The 23,458-nt window shown below is 38.4% G+C and overlaps 2 gene segments (V, D, J or C); both read right to left on the reverse strand.

Annotated features, from left to right (window-relative positions):
* Positions 1–887: 887 nt before the first annotated feature.
* On the reverse strand, positions 888–2,336 carry LOC306890227 (Ig lambda chain C region-like). The segment is given in 2 exons: positions 2,288–2,336; positions 888–1,447 (listed from the first exon to the last, which is right to left on the reverse strand).
* A 15,703-nt stretch (positions 2,337–18,039) lies between these two features.
* LOC306890739 (Ig lambda chain C region-like) lies at positions 18,040–19,464 on the reverse strand. The segment is given in 2 exons: positions 19,419–19,464; positions 18,040–18,578 (listed from the first exon to the last, which is right to left on the reverse strand).
* Positions 19,465–23,458: the final 3,994 nt, after the last annotated feature.

Here is a 23,458-nt window from a genome sequence, read left to right on the forward strand (position 1 = left end):
ATTTGATTAATGTGCCACTGTGCCACTGTGCCTCCGACTGTTTGTGCTGTACTTTATTTGATTTATTATCTATTCTAAACTATATTTTATTTTACTGGTTCATTTTTATTTTTCTTATTTCTTCTAAACTATGTTATTTTATTTTTTATTCCTAACTGGTTACTTTTATTTTTCTTATTTCTTAACTGTTTTATCAAATGGATATTTTTAATTTCTTCTATGTAAAGCACTTTGAATTGCCATTGTGTATGAAATGTGCTATACAAATAAACTTGCCTTGCCTTGCCTTGCCTACATGATGTTATCAATATCAAACTTTTGATTTGCATCTCTTGTTATTCTCTTTAATATCATTTAATTCAACTGATCTTTATGTTGAATCAATGAATCATTTATTATGTCCATAGATTTTTAAGTCTGATTGTCATCTGATCATTTGTAAGTTACAGTTGTATGATCACCATCAACATGATCATGTCTCCCTTCTTCAAGACATGGATGAAGCTTGCAGTGATATAACCGCAGAGCAATACCAAGCCTGGATTCTTCATGCCAGAAGGTTTTCCCCACGGAGCCTGAACAATAAGGACATTCCCTGAGATTTTGATGAAACTTTATGTCTAAATGTTGAAGACTGGCTTGATGTTATTGAATATTTAGTGGATTTCAGATCTCCATTAACAGTTTTTCCCTTTTTTTCACAATGCACCCACAGTATTGATGTACAGACTGTAAAATAAACTATTAAATATTTTCTGCTTTCATATGTAAATAACTCGTGTTCTATGATCCATGTTGTAGCCTATATTCTGTATTTTATATATGTATTTTCATGGTTCACTGAGTGATGTTTATTTATTGTATTAAAAACACAAAATGAGTCAAAGTCAAAGATTCAATATGATTTTATTTGTTGAATTAAAAAAAAAAACACAATCAGCAGTGAATGAATAAAGCACACATGCACTGGTGTGAGATGCTGTTTGTGAAAAGCAGAGCAGATGTCAGATGAGAGAGAGACAATGAATGTAGAAACACATGTGAGACACGAGTGAGACTCAGATGAGAACAGAAGTCAGAGAGAGAGAGAGAGAGAGAGAGAGAGAGAGAGAGAGAGAGAGAGTCTAGTATGAACACTGATCTTGTCTCTTGAGTTCTCTAGAGACTGTTTGACTGTTATCTTTGTGTTTGGCCTCACAGCTCACTGAGACCCCTGAGCTCCACTCCTGCTCAGAGAGAGTCAGACTGCTGCTCCAGCTGTACAGACCGTTCTTCTCCAGGAGCCCAACACTGCTGTCCTGAGATCTGCTGCTCCCGTCCACCTTCCACATCACACTCCAGTCTGAGGGGAAACCCTTGTTGAGCAAACACATCAGTGTTGCTGTTTTCTTTGTGGAAATCTCTTCACTGGAGGGCGGCAGGACGCTCACTGTAGGACGAGTGAAGCCTGACAAACACACGATAGTCACAAACTCACACAAGAAACAAACAACTTCACTCTCTACATGATAAACATAAAGGATCAGAATGATAAATAAGTTCACGATAAGGTCTTCTGTAAATTTGATCTTTCGTTCATGTTGATCTGAATGTTTATACAGAATTGACCATTAATTCAACCACTATTACAATCAAATTGAATCTGATGTTAAATCAAGATAGAAAACATATTACCGAACATATATTAATTTTAATAAAGTATTAAACTATATATTATAAACATAACATACCCAAAAAAATCATAACTACAAATAATTGGTTATCAAATGTATAACTTACTATATATCAAATTTAATATATAAACACCCAGTGCAAGTTTTATACACTTTTTGCAGAATAAACACATTTTTTGGTATTAATAAATTTGGTATTAATAATTTTTTGGTCAATATAAATAATAACAGAATGTTCGTATCCAAACAAGTCTCATCCCCCAATACTGCTACAGTAGAAAAAATAATTACTATTGGAGTCAATAGGGATGAAATCGGTTTGGTTACTGACATTCTTCCGAAAACATTCATTTGTGTTTAGCAGAACAAATACATTTCTACAGGTTTAGAACAATCTGAGAGTAAATGATGAGAGAAGTTTCATTTTTGGGTCAACAATCCTTTTATATCAAGCGTTTATCTTTCAAATGTTGAACGTTTACTAGTACACAAAGATTTTAATTAAACACATGAATATATAAAAACGGTCATTTCATTTTATATTCAATAGTTGATCTTTATATTTAAATGCAGAAATCTGTTTATTAATATTATTATTGACTGTTTTTACTTACTGCCAACATCCAGTCTGGTGCCGCTGCCGAAAGTGAACCACAGTGATACAAACTAATAGAGCGACTGTACAAAAACCTCTGAACGCTTCAGTAACTATAAACACATCACAAACACATCTTTACACTTTATCACACATTCACACATCATACACATTACATTTCATTTTACTTTGTTTATTTATACATTTTTGGATGAACAATTATAACTATTATACAAACTAATTTCCAAGTTTGACTGATTTTTAACCCTTAAAATTGACTCATATTCTCAAACCTGAAAGTGTGAACAATTTATTAATATTCAAAGATTAAAACATCCAAAGAATTACAAAGCAACTTGTCAGTGTTTCATAAAGCTGCTGTCCTGTGTATCTCCATATTCTGTGTTTTTTATTTTACACAAACATTATACAGAAAATAATGAATAACTATTCACCATTACAAATCATAACACACTTGTTCAATAATCACTACACATAATCTAAGAAAACAAAATACAACAAACTTCAAGAAATGAAATTTAAATGATAAAACAGTGTTTGTGTGTGTTAATGTAAATGTAGAGATTGAGTTTGCATTGTGATCACGTGCTTCAGTGTCTGAGAGTGTTTATAGTGCTGTGAGTTTAACACTTCATGACTCACAACACAACACAACACAATCTTTATAATCACACAAACCAACAAGAACAACAATGACGTTCAGCATCATCTTCATCTGGACACTCACAGTGTTTATTACAGGTGAGACATGAAGACTTAATCTGACTTGTTTTTTATTTCTGTGTTTGTTTTAGTATATGATGCTAATACAGTTTAATACACAAATTGTTTATCTTTTGTGTTTTCAGAATCCAGAGGAATTACTCTGACTCAACCGAGAGTGAAAAGTGTTCAACAGGGACAAACAGCTACAATAGAGTGTCATATAGATGTAGGAATATATAGCAGCTACTTACACTGGTATCAGCAGAAACCTGGAGAAGCTCCTAAACTCCTCATATATAACATAAATAGCCGCTATTCTGGAGTATCATCTAGATTCAGTGGCAGTGGAACAGCAAATACTGGAAAAGATTTCACTCTGAGCATCAGTGGAGTTCAGACTGAAGATGCAGGAGATTATTACTGTCAGAGTTTTCACATTATCAACAGTAAATATGTGTTGACACAGTGATAAAGAGTCGTACAAAAACCTCCGTCAGTCAGACTGAACAGTGACTGCACTGATACACCTCACACATACTGCAGCTGCTCAAACAACACAAACACACACAACACTGATCACTAATAACACAGTTCTGATATATATATAGTTATGAAGATTATCAGAAATGACTTTAACATCCATACTGACTGCTGAAGGATCAGATTATTTTGACATGGTGATAGTTTGTTTTATTTGCGTCAAATTCCCTAAATAATAATGAACATATTATCATCAACACATACAGTCACCTCTATATTCAATGTTTTTCTCTGTGTGTGTGTGTTCTTGTAATCCAGGTTTTAGACGACATATCTAATGATCTTTATGAGATAAACATTATGATCAGATGCACCAACAGTCGCTGTTCATCATCACCACATTTGTCCAGAGTTCAGTGTTCACAACAGTCCATTCATGGTTTATGTCAATCATAAATGTTACACGCACAACTTTATAACTTAACAATAAATATTTGGTCTATTTGGTTTACAGTATCAATATCGGCTGAGAAGTGCATGAACAGCACACAGTGTCATTTTATACATAATATTCATGTGTGAACTTTGATGACATCATAAAACCAGCAACAATAAAGAAGTGAAACTTGTGTGTTTCAGTTCAGATGATTGAACCAATCAAACATTGACACTGAGAGTGTTGAGCTGAAAATCACATTTGCATTGACAGGATGAAGAGACTCAGATGTTCTCAGAATAGATCGGCTCTGTCTCCAGAGATCATGTTCACAACACAACACCTGCATTTCACATTTACTCATACATGAACCTTTACAAAAACTATTACAACTATTGAGAATCATGATACAGGACATTCCTGCACAAACACTACATGTGATTTTCTCTGTTGTCTGAATGAAGCTGTTAGACACAAATGAAACATGTTCAGAAGCTTTATTGAATGTTTCAGTAAACACAGCACACTGAAAGATGTCACAGAGGTTTGATACACGAGCTCTTTCAGTATTGATCTGCTGCACTACACTCATGAATGATGTCTGATACGAGTCAGCAACACTCACAGACACTATTGTGAATCTAGTTTATAGTGTTTGACTCTATAAACATATACCCCGCTCTCTTCCCAGCATGCTTTGCTAAAGCTAATCGTAAATGCAGTACGATTTTTATTCACGTCGGCACAAATGATGTTCGACTCCGTCAATCAGAGATCACAAAAGATAATATTAAAGAGGTGTGTGAGCTTGCAAGCATGATGTCAGACACTGTAATATTCTCTGGCCCCCTCCCTGCTTACTGTGGTGATGAGATACATAACAGATTATCATATCTAAACGGCTGGTTGTCTAAGTGGTGCCTGCAAAATAATATAGTTTTTATAAATAACTGGAAGAGCTTTCAGGGCAGACCTGACCTGTTGAAAAGTGATGGTCTCCACCCCTCCTGGGCTGGAGCTTCTCTTCTGTCAAGAAATATGGATCATAGTCTTAATGCTAAAACTTGACTCACTGGGGCCCAGGTCAGGAAGCAGACAGAATGGCATAACCAACGGTCTGCTTGCCGTCTCACGTCCCAGAACACACTAAATACACAACATGCGATAATCCTTTGTTCCAAACATTATAAAATAGAGACTGTGTCTGTCCCCCGGATTAGTAAACATAAAATAATGCGTATAAACTAATAAAATAAACTAATTAAACATGAACAAAATACAGATAATCAACTGTTAGGACTCGTATTGTTAAACATTAGATCTCTTATGGGATTGGAATCCCGCCACAAGTATTGTGGTCCTGGTTTGAAAAATAATACGCGTAAATAAAAAAATTGAAAACATGTGTAAAATAATAGCGCAAAAAACTGAAAAACAAAAGCAAACAACAAACAATGCGGTCGCGGATCGAAAAGTAATAAGCGTGAATCAAAAATTTTCCAAATCACAAACAAAATCCGATTTCCCCGCTCAAATTTTGTATTGTGTGTGCTTACGGTCTTTCCCCTTTACTCTCGTTTCCGCGTCCTGCGCTCGCGTTTCCAAATGATGCAGTTAGAGTTTTGTGTAAATGAGGTCGGGCTCATGGTCACCATTGGTCCACTAGTTCTAAATTGACAGCTGCTCCTCTAGCCAATCAGTCGAAGGGGGAGGTGAAGTCACTCCAATAGGACCCGTGTCGTGGCAGGAGCGTGAAGATGGATAACCAGTGTCAGCAGGCAAATGCCGGACAATCTCAGGTAATTCGCTTTTAATGGTTTATTGGTGGGTGACAGATACATTCCCTTTGTGTGTTATGTTATTTTCTGCAACCTCTATGTAGTCCGAGTAGGCCGATCTCTAGCCTGTTAACACGTGTATTGTTCGTTTGGTTTAGTAAGGAATCTTTTATATCTTTTTAGTAGCTTAAATTGTATTTAAGTATTTAGTAATAGTATTTAAGTTGTTGGCTGTAAGTTATATCTAAAATTGCATGATTTTGCTAGCTCTAACGGTGTAGCCTTGAGATCATAGCTTGATGAGATATTCCATTAAGATTTTTATGGTTTTATGCATTGATCCTAACTCACAGAGACAATCATGCAGTTCAAATAGCATTGAGAAGTTTGGCTGGTAACCATTTATATTAGAAATAGAGGACAGAACAGAACCAGAAGAAGTATGCCAGCTAAGCACTTGTAACGTTAGGCCTAAATACAGTGCATTCATTAAGTAGTCAGACCCATTTTGCCCACATTTAATGTTGCAGTCTTGAGTTTAAACTGTTCACATACATATTTAAGCTCATCAATATATCCCCTGGTTGGTGGGGCGGCTAGAGGCTATGTTGATGTCCCCCGGGTGGAGCGTGCAGTCGCGGGCCACCTGTGCCCGAAGACAGCTGCCACTTGGGGGGGTCGACCTAGACTCCCGTCCAGAGCATGTAAGCTCTCTTCGACACTCGCGTCAAAGGCTTGCAGTGCTGCTGGACAAACCGCCTCCGCTCAACATGCCATGGCGGTCCTCCAGGTCTTTCAGGCGAAAGTCCTGAAGGATTTGGACGGCGGGAAGTCCGACCCATCTCGTATGGCGTACTGCTACAGACCTCGAGCTACGAGCGACGAAGGCCACGGCACGTGCCCTGGGTCGGTCGATGTCCACAATGGTGGTCCAAGAGAGGCATCTGTGGCTTAGTCTTGCGCAGATGAGGGCACCCCCCCAAGGTCGTGGCATTCTGTACACCTCGGTGCGAGGAGAGAATACCCCGGTGCTCTGGGAGGAGGTTGCCGCCCTTCTGGTGAAGGGTGCGGTCGAACCCGTCCCTATAACCGAGATGTCGGCTGGGTTTTACAGCCAATACTTCATCGTGCCCAAAAAGGGCGGGGGGCTGCGTCCCCTTTTGGATCTGCGCCTCCTGAACAAGCACCTGCACAAGCTGCCGTTCAGGCTCGGTACGTCACCAGGATTGGTTCGTGGCAATCGACCTGAAGGACATGTACTTTCACGTCTCTATTCTCCCCCGACACCGGCCGTTCCTACGGTTCGCGTTCGAGGGAAGGGCGTATCAGTACAGAGTCCTGCCATTCGATCTGGCCCTGTCTCCACGGGTTTTTACCAAACTAGTGGAGGCTGCCTTAGCTCCTGTCAGGGAGCAAGGCGTGCGGGTGCTAAACTATCTCGACGACTGGCTTATCTTGGCACACTCGCGAGATGTGTTGTGCATGCACAGGGACCTTGTGCTTCGGCACCTAGACCGTCTAGGCCTTCGGGTCAACCAGGAGAAGAGCAAGCTCCCCCCGCGCAGAGCCCTCTTACCTCGGTATAGAACTAGACTCTGTCCGTATGTCAGCACGTCTCACCAACGAGAGTGCACAGTCAGTGCTGAGCTGTCTGAGGTTGATCAGGCAGAATCCCTCGACGCCGCTGAAGAACTTTCAGAGGCTCCTGGGGCACATGGCATCCTCGACAGGGGTAATCCCTCTCGGGTTGATGAACATGCGGCCGCTTCAGCACTGGCTACAGAGTCGGGTTCCCTGGACGGCGTGGCACGCCGGCACCAGGCGAATTACGGAACGCCTTAGTGCCTTCGCACTCTCTCACCCTGGTCAGACTTGACCTTTCTCCGAGCGGGGGTTCCGCTCGGACAGGTTGAGACTCCTCCTTTGGAGTCAGCAGATGAAATCCCTGCGGGGGATTTCATCTGTACTGTGCAAGGTCAGGGAAGAGGGGAATCAGGTTCTGGTAAGTAGCGCCATACTGGCCCAACCAGACCTGGCTCTCGGATCTGGTAGATCTGACGACGGCCCCCCCCCTGGCCCATTCCCCTGATGAAGGACCTTCTGTTGCAGGGGAAAGGCACGTTGTGGCACCCCAACGCAGGCCTCTGGAACCTCCATGCCTGGCCCCTGGACGGGACAAGGGCTTGCCGTTAGCGGTCCAGGAGACTGTCTTACAGGCTAGAGCCCCGCCTCTAGGTGGTTATACGCTTATAAGTGGCGCCATTTGTCCTGGTGTTCTCCCCGGGAGGAGAACCCGCAGAGTAGCCTGATCGGATCAGTGCTGACCCGCAGGTAAGTATCTCTGTCAGCACGACCTGGTCACCAGGTTCCTCAGGAGCGCGAGAAGGGTGTATCCACCTTGACCGTGCTCCGTACCCTCTTGGGACCCTAATGTGGTCCTACAGGGCCTTGGTACAGCCCTGGTGAGCCCCTAAGAGTTGCCAATCTTCCTCAGTTGTTGATGAAAGATGCACTCTTGGTGGCGCTCACCTCCATCAAGAGGGTGGGGGACCTACAGGCATTCTCTGTGTCCCAAAGGTGCCTGGAACTCGGGCTCGGTAATTCTCACGTGGTCCTGAGATCCTGTCCTGGCGACGTGCCCAAGCTTCCCACTACTCCCTTCCGGGACCAGGTGGTGAACCTGCAGGCGCTCCCCTCCGGGGAGGAAGACCCAACCTTTTGTGTGTTGTGTCCAGTACGCACGCTGCGCCTCTGTCTGGCCGCACACGGACCCTCAGAAGCTCTGAGCAGCTCTTTATCTGTTCTGTGAGACAGCACCCGGGGGGGGGCTGTCTCCAAACAGAGGTGGCGCACTGGGTACCAATCCCAGGATCGCCGTGCCTGCTCGCAGTGAGAGCCCACTCCACTCGTGGGCACTGGCACAGGGCGCCTCTCTGGCAGACATTTGTAGAACTGCGGGTTGGGCTACGCCCAGTACCTTCACGAGGTTTACAATCTCCACGTGGAACCAGTTGCAGCACAAGTCCTTAACGCCGCCAACTTTTAGGTTGGGCTCCTAGTTTGGGTGTACGGCTGCGAAAGCACCTTCTCAGGTGAGACTAGTGCGCTATTTTTCGCCTCCCTACTTTCCCCTCTCGCGGCGAAGTATAGGCATTTCATCCATCACTAAGCATTTGCACTTGGTAACAGACTGAGCGGAGCCCTCTGTTGGAACCAGGTCCAGTATAGGTAGAGTCATCCCTACTCAGATAGACCCCTGTACTAGGGCTAGTGCCCCATACGTAGTGACTCCCCTCTGGGTCGAATTCCTCACTCATGATTTCCCGATTGGTGAATCTGTGACCTCCCCGCCGGTGGTAATCCCACCTGGATTTGTCCCCGTACTTGGGCTGACACCTTTTTTGCGCATGTTGTTCTCCCCGCCAGAGAGACCATGTTAGTGTCTCCACATGTAACCTCCCCTCCGGGTAGGATGTGGCCTCCGTAACACACTCTTCTAAGAGGAGAGCAGTGTTTCCCCAGTGTTCGGCTCCGGACAGCTCCTCGCTACTAGAGGCGTACGCCACTGTCCGTGAGGCCGTCAGTACAGGCTTCTCAGTATGACCAATAGTATATGACTGGAAGATTACATCTCGCGGTAGCACTCTTGTGACTCGCTAGCCTAGTCAGGGTCGCTCCGCTAGAGGTCGTGATATCGGTGCAAGCGCTGTGGCGTTTAAGATAGATCCCCAGTCAGTGTCTCACAACATCGAGAGACCGACTGAAGGGGAACGTCTCGGTTACGTCTGTAGCCTCCGTTCCCTGATGGAGGGAACGAGACATTGTGACTTCATGCCACAACGCTGCGCCGAACCACTGCAGTGACCGGGAGTGCCCTCTCAGGTTCCTCAGTACAAAAGGTGAGTGAATGACCGCTGCCATCTTCCTTTATACCCGTACGTACGGGGCAGAGACTGGCGTGCACGTGCCATTCGCCAAGCCCATTGGCGTTTAATAATTAATTATCTCGGAGAAGGTAGGTTCTCAAGATCAAACCCCAGTCAGTCTCTCACAACGTCTCATTCCCTCCATCAGGGAACGGAGGTTACAGACGTAACCGAGACGTTTTTGTGACATTTGAGATGTGATTTCGAAATGACAGGTTGCTGTCTAATATAACGCCTAGATCTTTAACAGTATTAGGAGTAACAGTACATCCTTCAACTTGCAGTTTATAATCAGAAATATTCGGTTTGCGTGTCTTTGGTCCGATAAGTAATATTTCTGTTTTATTAGAATTTAAAAGAAGGAAATTACAGATCATCCAATGTTTTATATCTTCAATGCACTCTGCCAATTTGGATAGCTGGGAGGAATCATCTGGTCTTGATGAGATATATAGCGTATCATCTGCATAGCAATGGAAGCTAATTCCATGTTTTTTAATAATGTTTGGAATATTTGGAAACAGTAACATTTATAGCAGTTGAGGAGCACAGACTATGGTTAAAGTTTTGACTTACCTGAGGGAGACTTACCTGAGAGATTAAACATTTTGGATTTACTTTAAACTGTATTATACTTCACTGTAAAAAAATCTGTAAAAACACGGATAATGTACTGGCAGAAAATTACCAGTACTTTTTCCGTAAATTTACGAACACTTCTGTTTTTTCTAAAACGGATATTTCCGTAGATTTACAGTACATTCCCTGTACTCTTTACGAATATTTCTGTTACTCCTTAAACAGATATTTCCGTAGATTTACAGTACAGTCCCTGTACTCTTTACGAATATTTCTGTTATTCCTAAAACGTTTTCTTTTTCATAGATTCATAGATCATAGATCTTTACAAACAAAATCCCTTCAGTTAATGCTTGTAACAATGACAATTACCTATCACCAATGACAAGTGTTCTGTACTTGCACGATTGCTTGTTTAGTAAAACACTTTCTTTTTGCTTCAGAGAACAAACGGTATAAAATGAATACAGGTCACTTCAATTAAAAACGTTAATATTCTGGTAAACTGCATGGCAAAAAGAACAAAATACAGGCATCCATTCAAACCTATCTTTCATGTGAAATATTTAGCTAACAGTTCATTTGAAGGTGTGCCACAAAAAGTGATTGTTTGCCGATTTAAACATCAAAGAAGTCTTTATAAAAACGATATAATTTACTATTTTACACGCACCAACTCAAACAAAAAAGGGTTAAAGCATCATCAACATCTGAACATCTGAACAGAATAATACATAGTTTAAATAAATAAAGTATGGCAGTATTAAACACTTTCTGGCAGATATGAAGCAATGCCTTCTTGTACTGTTGTCACACATTTCTCATGAACTCATGAAATTTAAAACACATGAAATGTAAAAACAGTACAATCAAAACAGTACAATCACAGGTCGAGGTAAGTGCAAGCAGAAGTGCTGGGCTCCCTGTGTGCATTCTGTGTTCCATTTTGAGTTCTGATTCAACATTTCCACGGGTTTTCAAAGTTGTTTAGTTCATAAAGAAACCTCAGCAGTCTGGGAGGGATGTGTTGCTGCTTTGTTCCCTTCATCTCAGCCTTAGACCCTCGCTCAGGATTTACTCCCAAGAAAACTCTTAAAGAAAAGGATAGGTTTTTAGTACACAAGTAAAGAAATTCTGAAAGCTTGGGTAAACAAATTAAACTACAGACTATTAGAATATATCGATCATTTTAAATACTCCATTTAAATGTATGCATTTGGCAGACTTTTTTATCCATAGCTTGACATTAAGCATTGTCATATGATTGTCCTTCAGACAAGTAACTTTGTCATTTACTTGTCCAAGTACTTGTCCGAAGATTTAAAAATATATTTTATTTGAATTGTCAATATCATTGTTTCGGATCCTGATCAAGTTTGCTCTGAAGCGTTTACCTAAATGTATCAATACTCTCCACGATTGCTATAGATTAAAGGCAAGCAATCATTATTATTAACAGTGACCAGTTTATTTTCACGCAAAACGGATGCTACTGAGGTCAAACAGTTGTACCGCCTCATAATTATGAAAATATGCAAGTACAGTTCATCACATAAATAGCCAAATAACTTATAAATTACATTAATGTGTCATGATTCCGCTATCATGTCATGTTTATTCTTGGTCTTGCAGCGGAGTCATGGCATAGCCTTAGGTTTTGTGTGAGAAAGACATGGCTTTGTTTAGAAATTTAGACTTGCCATGTGCTTTCTCGTGTCTCGTCGGTGTTTCCCGCCCTTTTGTCTCGTTAGCCTTCCCATTAGTGTTTCATTACCTACACCTGCCCCTTGTTAATTATCCTGTGTTTGTTCCCCTTTAAAACATCCTCGTGTTCATTGTCCTGTGCTCGTTCATTGTATTTGTTCTATGCATTGTAGCTCAGTCGTGGCCTGTTTTTGTCTGTAAAGGAGATTTTGATTACCTTGCCCCTTGTGTGGATGTTTTTGTAGTAAGTCGTGTGTTAGTACTTATAGCTTAAGTCTTTTGTTTTATGCCCCCTCGTGGGAAGTCTTTGTTTTCAGTTTTGTATTTTAGTTTGTCAGTGTTTTCCCCCATCGTGGGTGTTTGTTTTGTGTTTATTATTTATTAAAACCTGTTAACCCCTTCATCCCTGTGTCTGCCTGCAATTGGGTTCTTCCCCTAACCAAACCGTTATATAATGTTACATACATGTGAATAAATTAGTTTTTTTTCCAAGTTCTTTGTATTTAGATTTTTTTACTATACAATAGAAGTGTATTTGTCCACATAAATTACTGTAGTGTACAATTGTGTTACTACCATAGTAAACTGCATAGATTCTAGTGTTTAAGTGTGTACTAAAATTAATAAATTTAGTACAAGGGTACTACAATTTCATTTAGGCAAATACTAAAGTACACTGCAGTATTTTAAGTTCAAAGTAAGAGTGTGGAAGTTAACGGGACTTTTATTTTGACGGGTCTTCAGGAAGACACTTGAGTTACGCGTGATTAACGATAGCTTCCCTTAATTAGTAAAAGCTTGTAACATGAAGTATGTTTGTTTTATTTCCTCATACAGATTTCACTATGCGAAACCGACTCCGATGCTTTTACACAGATCATGTCATGAGGGGAGGCAGAAAAGGATTGCAATTATTATCAAGTTTTCAGATTGCATTAAGACGAATGGAACAAGTGAAAAGCTCTGACATAAAGAAACAGTTTCTATAAAGTTTATTCAAAATAGTTCCAAAAAAGCAAATAAATATGAATAAATCAGCATATATCAAGTCTTTTCTTCCTCTTACACACATCAGCAATCACATACAGCCTCGTCTGACTCGTTTCAGGCAAGATCACACACAAACACACAGCACCGTGCTGTTAACAGGTGAAGTCAGGAAAACATACAAATAGCATAGTCATTAAATGTAAGTTAATGCTTAACAACGTTTTAACAGCTACAATACACACGATTATTAAAAAGATCACCTCAGCTTTCAATAATCCTCCTTGCCAACAATACAAAGTTTACAACCAAATTTAGGACACAAACAAGTAAAGTTACGCCTTTTAGATTAAATAAGTTATTTCATTTTAAAATAAAGTTCGCATAGGCCTATGTGAAAAAGTTTTTTTACCACAGAGGTACGACCACTGATGCGAAGAGCCCACGTAATGGCGCCTGCTCCCCTCTGCATGCTTCACTATCGCAGTTTGCGGGGTAATCTTCCCAAAATGCAACGCGTTTTTAAAAATACGGGAAAAACACCTGTAAAAAGAAGTACGGAAAAAATCCTTCATGTTATTGCAGTAATTTATCCCGGATTTTTACGGATTTTTTTACAGTGTAGTATATTCCCCATTATTTCACATTGGTGATTATTGTGGATCAATAACCCTGTTTTGAGTGTCTCTGACCCCACTGTGATTGACAGGTCCAGGGTTATTGTGGCACTCAGTAAGAACAGATGTTTTTCTCTTCCTCTAACAGGACAACTAGACGCATGTACTGTCTGCTAGGGCCGGTGAAGAAGAGTCTATCATCTGTTTAAAGAGGAAAGGTTGCATTTAAAAAAAGAAATCATATAAATATCTGACTGAGATTAAACTACATTATGATCTCTATTATGATATGTATTAACACCCTGCTACAAAAATAAACAATTATTGTGGATTTAATGGTTATAATAGAAATTGTTTCGGTTGGGATGGAAACTACTTTAAAAATCTCCAAAGCACTACAGAAAGGAATTTTGCAATGTTTTAAATGATAGAAAAAATGGTTTTGACAAACGGTCAGTTTCTCTGTGTTTAGTTTCCTTTGAGGGTATCCTTCATAGACGCCCGTTTTACCTTCTGATGCTCTGTAGGGCTTGTCAGGAATTTATCCTTTTTTGTGCTTAATTTGTTTATTGAACTTTTATCACAATGAAAGAATACAGATACAGGAGAACAGTAATGTTAATCCAACAAAAAAGGACGAAAAAAAGCAAGTACAACGCGGTGGATGTCCAACCCAGCCCACATCCAAGTGTGACGTCATAAACAACACCCTTGTCCAATACGTCACCACAACTGTTCGGCCAATAGAAATCAGGTTCAACGTACCCATGAGTTAAATGGCGCTACTTCGGGACAGCAGTCTAGGGATTCAAATGAATTATTTATATCTTTTGTTATACTTCTTCATGATTTCATGTTTGTAGATTGTCTAGCCTAAATGAACTACAGGTCAACCCCAAGTACGTAAACAATTATATAAGGAGCTGATTTTCGTTAATCAAAACAGCCCGTACAACGCTTGTTTGGATTAACATTTGTTAATAGTTACCATTATACGATTCCTAATGAATTAATACTACCCTACCCAAAAATATATCAAATTTAATAGAACAATTAGATCTTGATATTGTAAAAGTTATTTAATTTATAATATTGATAACATTTCTTTAACGTCCTATTTATAAGTGTCAAAACAAATGAGCTCGTCACTTCCCTATATGTAGTATCATACACGTACATAACAGTAATAGAGAGATAGTTTGTTTTGATAGATTTATATTACTTTAGTAACATGGCATTAATCTCATTGCCTTTTAAACATAGTTTGATCAGGATATGTATCCACATCTTAATATAATTGATATATACTTGATATAAATGGATAAAAAAAGACATGCTTCACAAGATCATTTTTATATTTATAATTTAAAATAAATCAGATTATATAAAATTACAAAATTAAAACAGACAATTAAATAAAATCACATTAATATGTATCATGGCATGGACCCTAAGCCCTTGCTCTTCATGACAATTTGAAATGAATGTGTCAAGGTCCTCTACACATTCACATTGAAACAAGAAGGCATCTCTTGCTTCTGAATCACCATGTATATATTCTTCCAACAGTCTCCTTTGGCTTTCTGCATCCATCTAGAGATAGGCAGGCTGCACCACCTGCCCAAGGAAAGATTCACGGTGGGTCTGTACCCAGGACCATGTGTGCGTGGTTGAGCGTAATTGTGGGGGGAATGAAAAATGTTAACATGTCAAGTTAGAAAATTCATACAAAGGCCCACAAATGGTGCACATATTTTCAATGTTGTCAAGCGAGTCTGACCTCACGATGGCTCAAAACAAAACCTTTTAATCTGGCCTAAACTGATGATGAGTGCATTTTCAGTAATTGTATTTAATAGATGTATACTTGGCATAAAAGGCATATGCAAGCATAAATCCATTTCATATAAATACTTCTGAAATTAAAAGATTTGTTTTACTTACCGAAATAGCGAAAACGTTTTTTATTATCAATAATGTGTATTATCGCCACCTACTCTGTTGGCGTCTTACTGTTTCAATGTTAATGAGAATGTGACGCTTTTGGACAAGGGCGTGGTTTATGACATCACACTTGGATGTGGGCTGGGTTGGACATCCACCGCAGGTTGCAGCGAGCTGTCCCTCAAAAAAAGAGAGAAAAAAAACTCAGTACGTAAAAAGAAAAAGGAAATTTGTACATCAAATGCGGAAGAATCGCCGCTATCACATGTACTCTTCACTCTTCATCACGTATCTAATCGAACACATCCACAGTGACAAGTGTCATAGATGCGCTTTTGAACATGTGCAGTACAAATCGTGAAACACCTGACTACCTCGAGTCACCTCGAGTCCACTGTCATAAAAACAGGATTAACAGAAAGTGTTTCACTGTTTCTCTCAGTGACCTCTGACCCATCAAGTTGAATGACACAAACACACAACACATTCCCAAACACAATGAAAACAACAACAATGCACATCTTTCACATTTACTCATCTTCTGCACGTTGAGTCATTTATTGAAGAGTTTTTTACTTCAGTTTTATATATCAGTGCAAATATAATCTACTGAAGCTATTGTACAAAGACCTTCATTACACCAGACTGAATACAAACTAAAACAGAATATACAGCAATTACATCAGACAACACAAACAACAGTTCAGGAGATCTCTGAAGGATTACAGTTATTATTATTATTATTATTGTTATTGTTGCTGTTGTTGTTTAGTGTCTTTGTCCATTCAATAGTTATAGTGCACTAGACTGTAGAAGAATCCTGCCCACTTCTTTGCATTGTGATCACGTGCTTCAGTGTCTGAGAGTGTTTATAGTGCTGTGAGTTTAACACTTCATGACTGACAACACAACACAACACAATCTTCATCATCACACAAACCAACAAGAACAACAATGACGTTCAGCATCATCTTCATCTGGACACTCACAGTGTTTGCTCAAGGTTTGTGTCGTAACATTTTCATCATTATTATTCATTCATTGAAGAGTGAAATCTTCATTTGTTTCAGTGTTTCTTATATTTCATGTTTGTTGTTTCTTTCAGAGTGTAGAGGACAGTACACTGTTACTCAGACTCCATCAATAACAGCAGTTCAACCAGGACAACATGTTCAAATAAACTGTAAAGTCAGCAGTGCAGTGTATAATAGTAACTACTTACACTGGTACTTACAGAAACCTGGAGAAGCTCCTAAACTCCTCATATATATCACATCACGCCTCCAGACTGGAGTATCATCTAGATTCAGTGGCAGTGGATCAAACACAGATTTCACTCTGAGCATCAGTGGAGTTCAGACTGAAGATGCAGGAGATTATTACTGTCAGAGTTTACACAGTCCTAGTAGCTGGGTGTTGACACAGTGATAAAGAGTCGTACAAAAACCTCCATCAGTCAGACTGAACAGTGACTGCACTGATACACCTCACACATACTGCAGCTGCTGAGGGAGGAGAGTTCCTTTAAATAACAACAATTGTATTTTGTTTTACATTGTTTTTAAAACATTTCAGCAGTTGTTTAATTATTTACTTTTTATAAATGTTAATTTTTTTATTGGTTTGGTGCAATTTGTACAAGCAAGTGGTACATTTACAAAACACTACACAACAGATGATAAAAAATACACTTTTCTGCATGTTTACAAACAGTAACTGACTTACATGATGTTATAAATATGAAACTTTTGATTTGAATCTCTTGTTCTTCTCTTTATATCATTTAATTCAACTGATCTTAATGTTGAATCAATGAATCATTTATTATGTCCATAGATTTTTAAGTCTGATTGTTATCTGATCATTTGTAAGTTACAGTTGTATGATCACCATCAACATGATCATGTCTCCCTTCTTCAAGACATAGATGAAGCTTGCAGTGATATAACCGCAGAGCAATATCAATCTGGATTCTTCATGCCAGAAGGTTTTCCCCATGGAGCCTGAACAATAAGGACATTCCCTGAGATTTTGATGAAACTTTATGGCTAAATGTTGAAGAACGGCTTGATGTTAAAGTAAATTTTTTGTGGATTTCAGATCTCCATTAACAGTTTTTCCCTTTTTTCACAATGCACCCACAGTATTGTTGTACAGACTGTAAAATAAACTATTAAATATTTTCTGCTTTCATATGTAAACAACTCGTGTTCTGTGATCCATGTTGTTCATGTTGTAGCCTATATTCTGTATTTTATGGCCTTTGTCAGTTTGTTTGGGCTTAAGTGTAACATTCATTGTGTTTGCTGTGTTTACAGTTTTACATTCATTCAGCACTGAAGGTGATTTGAAACCTGTACCTTGTATTGTTTGCTGCTGAATGAACGACTGTTACAGTAAAAGTATTTCACAAGTTCACCGATGCAGATAATAAAGGTTAGCAGAAGTATGAAAGGTTTGTGTGTTTGGCGTGCTGTCCGGGGAGTGGCACCGAGCTCGCCGGTTCCTTCTGAACCCAGAACACTCTCCTGTGTTTTCATGGTTCACTGAGTGATGTTTATTTATTGTATTAAAAACACAAAATGAGTCAAAGTCAAAGATTCAATATGATTTTATTTGATGAATTTGAAGAAAACACAATCAGCAGTGAATGAATAAAGCACACATGCACTGGTGTGAGATGCTGTTTGTGAAAAGCAGAGCAGATGTCAGATGAGAGAGAGACAATAAATGTAGAAACACATGTGAGACACGAGTGAGACTCAGATGAGAACAGAAGTCAGAGAGAGAGAGAGAGAGAGAGAGAGAGTCTAGTATGAACACTGATCTTGTCTCTTGAGTTCTCTAGTGACTGTTTGACTGTTATCTTTGTGTTTGGCCTCACAGCTCACTGAGACCCCTGAGCTCCACTCCTGCTCAGAGAGAGTCAGACTGCTGCTCCAGCTGTACAGACCGTTCTTCTCCAGGAGCCCAACACTGCTGTCCTGAGATCTGCTGCTCCCGTCCACCTTCCACATCACACTCCAGTCTGAGGGGAAACCCTTGTTGAGCAAACACATCAGTGTTGCTGTTTTCTTTGTGGAAATCTCTTCACTGGAGGGCGGCAGGACGCTCACTGTAGGACGAGTGAAGCCTGACAAACACACGATAGTCACAAACTCACACAAGAAACAAACAACTTCACTCTCTACATGATAAACATAAAGGATCAGAATGATAAATAAGTTCACGATAAAGTCTTCGGTAAATTTGATCTTTCGTTCATGTTGATCTGAATGTTTATACAGAATTGACCATTAATTCAACCACTATCACAATCAAATTGAATCTGATGTTAAATCAATATAGAAAACATATTACCGAACATATATTAATTTTAATAAAGTATTAAACTATATATACTAAACATAAAATACCTAAAAAAATCATAACTACAAATAATTGGTTATCAAATGTATAACTTACTATATATCAAATATAATATATAAACACCCAGTGCAAGTTTTATACACTTTTTGCAGAATAAACACATTTTTTGGTATTAATAAATTTGGTATTAATAATTTTTTGGTCAATATAAATAATAACAGAATGTTCGTATCCAAACAAGTCTCATCCCCCAATACTGCTACAGTAGAAAAAATAATTACTATTGGAGTCAATAGGGATGAAATCGGTTTGGTTACTGACATTTTTCTGAATACATTCATTTGTGTTTAGCAGAACAAATACATTTCTACAGGATTGGAACAATCTGAGAGTAAATGATGAGAGAAGTTTCATTTTTGGGTCAACAATCCTTTTATATCAAGCGTTTATCTTTCAAATGTTGAACGTTTACTAGTACACAAAGATTTTTATTAAACACATGAATATATAAAAACGGTAATTTCATTTTATATTCAATAGTTGATCTTTATATTTAAATGCAGAAATCTGTTTATTAATATTATTATTGAATGTTTTTACTTACTGCCAACATCCAGTCTGGTGCCGCTGCCGAAAGTGAACCACAGTGATACAAACTAATAGAGCGACTGTACAAAAACCTCTGAACGCTTCAGTAACTATAAACACATCACAAACACATCTTTACACTTTATCACACATTCACACATCATACACATTACATTTCATTTCACTTTGTTTATTTATACATTTTTGGGTGAACAATTATAACTATTATACAAACTAATTAAGTTTGACTGATTTTTAACCCTTAAAATTGACTCATATTCTCAAACCTGAAAGTGTGAACAATTTATTAATATTCAAAGATTAAAACATCCAAAGAATTACAAAGCAACTTGTCAGTGTTTCATAAAGCTGCTGTCCTGTGTATCTCCATATTCTGTGTTTTTTATTTTACACAAACATTATACAGAAAATAATGAATAACTATTCACCATTACAAATCATAACACACTTGTTCAATAATCACTACACAGAATCTAAGAAAACAAAATACAACAAACTTCAAGAAATGAAATTTAAATGATAAAACAGTGTTTGTGTGTGTTGATGTAAATGTAGAGATTGAGTTTGCATTGTGATCACGTGCTTCAGTGTCTGAGAGTGTTTATAGTGCTGTGAGTTTAACACTTCATGACTGACAACACAACACAACACAATCTTCATCATCACACAAACCAACAAGAACAACAATGACGTTCAGCATCATCTTCATCTGGACACTCACAGTGTTTATTACAGGTGAGACATGAAGACTTAATCCGACTTGTTTTTATTTCTGTGCTTGTTTTAGTATGTGATGTTAATTCAGTTTAATATACAAATTGTTTATATTTTGTGTTTTCAGAATCCAGAGGAATTACTCTGACTCAACCGAGAGTGAAAAGTGTTCAACAGGGACAAACAGCTACAATAGAGTGTCATATAGATGTAGGAATATATAGTAACGTCTTACACTGGTATCAGCAGAAACCTGGAGAAGCTCCTAAACCCCTCATACATCACATCAATAACCTCCATTCTGGAGTATCATCTAGATTCAGTGGCAGTGGAACAGCAAATACTGGAAAAGATTTCACTCTGAGCATCAGTGGAGTTCAGACTGAAGATGCAGGAGATTATTACTGTCAGAGTTTTCACTATATCAACAGTAAATATGTGTTGACACAGTGATAAAGAGTCGTACAAAAACCTCCGTCAGTCAGACTGAACAGTGACTGCACTGATACACCTCACACATACTGCAGCTGCTCATACAACACAAACACACACAACACTGATCTCTAATAACACAATACTGATATATATATAGTTATGAAGATTATCAAAAATGACTTTAACATCCATACTGACTGCTGAAGGATCAGATTATTTTGATATGGTGATAGTTTGTTTTATTTGCGTCAAATTCCCCTAAATAATAATGAACATATTATCATCAACACATACAGTCACCTCTATATTCAATGTTTTTCTCTGTTTGTGTGTTTTCTTGTAATCCAGGTTTTAGACGACATATCTAATGATCTTTATGAGATAAACATTATGATCAGATGCACCAACAGCCGCTGTTCATCATCACCACATTTGTCCAGAGAGTTCAGTGTTCACAACAGTCCATTCATGGTTTATATCAATCATAAATGTTACACGCAAACCTTTATAACTTAACAATAAATATATGGTCTATTTGGTTTACAGTATCAATATCGGCTGAGAAGTGCATGAACAGCACACAGTGTCATTTTATACATAATATTCATGTGTGAACTTTGATGACATAATAAAACCAGCGACAATAAAGAAGTGAAACTTGAGTGTTTCAGTTCAGATGATTGAACCAATCAAACATTGACACTGAGAGTGTTGAGCTGAAAATCACATTTGCATTGACAGGATGAAGAGACTCTGATGTTCTCAGAATAGATCGGCTCTGTCTCTAGAGATCATGTTCACAACACAACACCTGCATTTCACATTTACTCATACATGAACCTAGTATTTGACTCTACAAACATACACCCCTCACTTCCCAGCATGCTTTGCTGAGGGTCAGGATGCTACTGCGGCTGTGTTCGCCATCCTTGTCGCTACCCGATCCGTCCCGGAAACATGATTTCTACTGCGCATGCACAAAACTGAAACCACTTCCGGTCTAAGCTATTTTTAAAAAAGCTGTTTGACACTATTCGTTCCGTACCGGAAATAGTTTTTTAATAAACTCTTTAATGAACATTAAACTTAACATCAAAAGACATTAAACACTTTACAATTTGTAATGGTTTGGAGAAACGTACGAGGGAAACACTAAGAATCCTGTTAAGAGCCGAAAGTATTTGTTTCTATTATCTTTTATGCTGCTTTTTGATCTTATTGTTTAATACCAATTTAAATACAATATTACAAAATGACGAGGAGTGAGAAATTGATTTCTATATATACACATTTTTGAATCTATAGAAAACCAGAAAGATAATAGTGTTTTATTAGTGATTCTCTTAAATACTTTATTGGCAAACATGTGATCTCATAAGAATGTGTATGTATCTGTATGTAAAGTCTATATATAGGAAACGTAATCATTTTTACGCATGAATGGATAGCAATGCTTACACTATCGCCGAATAAGTTCTTTCTTAAACGTAAGAGTGTTTACGCTTGTACAAGTTAAAAGATGTAGATATATTTACGAACCCACAAACTCATTCATAACCTCAAACGGCCAACGATTTATTTCGTGTATCGTATCACATAACTCCTTTATTAGAGCAGCACAGCGGTAAATATATCAGAGTGAAGTGATATTTCTTCTTCGAGAATCACAATCTTGTTGGGAATGTAAATTTTGCCAGGCAACACTCTGACATAGTGGAAAGCAGCGGGTCTTGTATCCTGGACCAATCATAATCAGAGACCCGAAATACCCACTTGATAAATGAACCATGTGTTTGTTTATATCCTGGACCAATCGTAATAAGAGGCCCTAACTATTATTACTTTATAAATGAACCATGAGTTTATGTCAAATATAAAACACACAGTCAAAGTTTTAAGCATGTTGTGTCCTGGTTCACAAAGAAGCAAATAAACTTTTGTAATTGAAAGCTGTCAGAACCAATGGAAACGCTCATAGAACAAGTTGGCTTCAGTTCAAATGAAAACGCTCATCACACCGAGACTTTTTTGTTAAGTAATACAATTATAAAGTCGTAAATTATAAAACGATTAAATAATTCAACGTATCATGCAAAAAACATGCTGTTTTAGGAGTTACACCACTAGTTTTGGCAAATGTTTTTAACTTAACATTAACGTTAATTCGCTGGCTTTCTTTTTTCACCTTCCATAAAACCTTTTTTCACCAAAGATCTCACGCGCAATCTTGTCAAGGTAAGTGATATTGCTGTGTACATACTAACCTATTTTAACTATATCTTAAGCATATGTATGTTGCCTGTTAACGTTTTTAACATTAACCTTCAGTATATAACGTTTGTCTTATCTGTAATTTAAGTGAATCTTTTAAAATCAATCTAATGGTTTGTACTGCAAATGAATGTGAATGTGTAATCACTCATGAATAAGCGGCTGGATATTTGTAAAATGACAAACGTAACTATTTATAACATTAATGTGTTTTGTGCTTAGTTATGTGCTTACTTTTGGCATGAAGGCTGTGTTGTTCATAGATATTATTCCCTCATAGATGTCAAAATAATATAATCTATAATGGGATAACTGTAAGCAGAGTCGGCGTCAGAGCAGATCTACTGGACGGGCATTGGGTCATCGGCGGGGGGGCACTGTCGTTTGATAAATATTTTTTGATGCATTGGCAGCATCATAGTAGCATGGAAATCCAGACCTAAATATGAAAGATCTATATAGAATGACAATGAACGATTTAGACTTGGGTTTTTATCTAAAAGAGGAACAGAAAACAGCGCTGAATTTACTGTTTTGCCGACCGGCTACGGCAAGAGTCAGTTTGCTCCAATGATCTATATAGAATGACATTCTACCCTAGAATGTTAGCTCCAA

The sequence above is a fragment of the Barbatula barbatula genome, assembly GCF_947034865.1.
Source record: "Barbatula barbatula genome assembly, chromosome: 25".
Classification (NCBI taxonomy): domain Eukaryota; kingdom Metazoa; phylum Chordata; class Actinopteri; order Cypriniformes; family Nemacheilidae; genus Barbatula; species Barbatula barbatula.